The sequence below is a fragment of the Priapulus caudatus genome, unplaced genomic scaffold (assembly GCF_000485595.1).
Source record: "Priapulus caudatus unplaced genomic scaffold, Priapulus_caudatus-5.0.1 Scaffold743, whole genome shotgun sequence".
NCBI lineage: Eukaryota > Metazoa > Priapulida > Priapulimorpha > Priapulimorphida > Priapulidae > Priapulus > Priapulus caudatus.
Genome location: NW_014577804.1, coordinates 44,945 through 46,024, shown reverse-complemented (window position 1 = coordinate 46,024; position 1,080 = coordinate 44,945). Strand labels below are relative to the sequence as shown.

General features: G+C 44.7%; 1 protein-coding gene across 1 annotated transcript in view; it reads right to left on the bottom strand.

Annotated features, from left to right (window-relative positions):
- Positions 1-1,080, bottom strand: part of LOC106813239 — a 14,973-nt gene continuing 13,893 nt past the window's right edge. Inside the window, exon 2 of the transcript XR_001394443.1 lies at positions 1-249. The gene's annotated coding sequence lies outside the window, so the exon portion shown is untranslated. The remainder of the gene's footprint in view (positions 250-1,080) is intronic.

The following is a 1,080-nucleotide window of genomic DNA, read 5'->3' as shown; positions in this document are numbered from 1 at the left end:
CTGATAGTATTTTTCCTCTTGTGGGAATCGTGTAAACGCCCGTGTTGCCCTCACCGGAGATAAGCACGCAGTTTTTAACGCTTGCTGGAATTCACACGACTCCAAAGCAATATGGTGACTCAAGGCAGTGAACTGCGCACAGTAACACCGAGGCGACACCTACTGCCGGGCTTGCTGTTACATCACGTGTTAGCTCGTCCCCTGCGGACACACGGCTGTCGTGGAATAGCAATTCGCTGAAGGCATCATCTATTGAGTAAAAAAAACAATAATAATCTTTGATGAGTTTAAGTCTTCTACTAAAGCTCTGATGAGCCTTCGTCAGGTAGATTAATGGACTGCATATAACATGGCAATGACATTTTCTCAATCAATAATAGATGAATTGAAGCCTCTAAGAGAAAAGCCCTCTAGACAATTACCCCGGACAATCCCGCCCCAAGCCGCGGACAATCCCGCCCCCGGCCACGGACAATCCCGCCTCCAGGCGCGTACAATCCCGCCCCAAGCCGCGGACAATCCTCCCTCCCAGCCGCGGACAATCCCGCCCCAGCCACGGACAATCCAGCAACAGCCGCGGACAATCCCGCCTCAGCCGCGGACAATCCCGCCCAAAGCCGCGGACAATTTCGCCCCAGCCACGGACAATCCCGCCCCCAGCCAATAATTAATCTTATGAGATAAGTTTAATGAAAATATGATGGAAAAATTTCCAATAAAATCTAAAATTCAAACTTTGTTCCATCAATATTTTGATTGAATAAGTCAATGGGTTTGAAAATAGGCACACGCATCTCACCCATAAATTAAAAGATAAATATTTAAAACTGTTACATAATGAAGAATAATACACTACACGTGAATATTGATTTGAGAGTAAATGAGACATTGTGACGTAGACTTATGGTTAGGGTGATTGTCCGGGGGTGATCTTCCGAGGTGGGGTAGTTGTAGACGGCGGGAATATTCAGGGGGTCTTACCCTAGTACCAAATTGAGACACGTTAAAGGAATAGTTAAACGTTTTATATGAGTGAGTATATCTGTTAATATATATATATATATGTTCATATATATATAT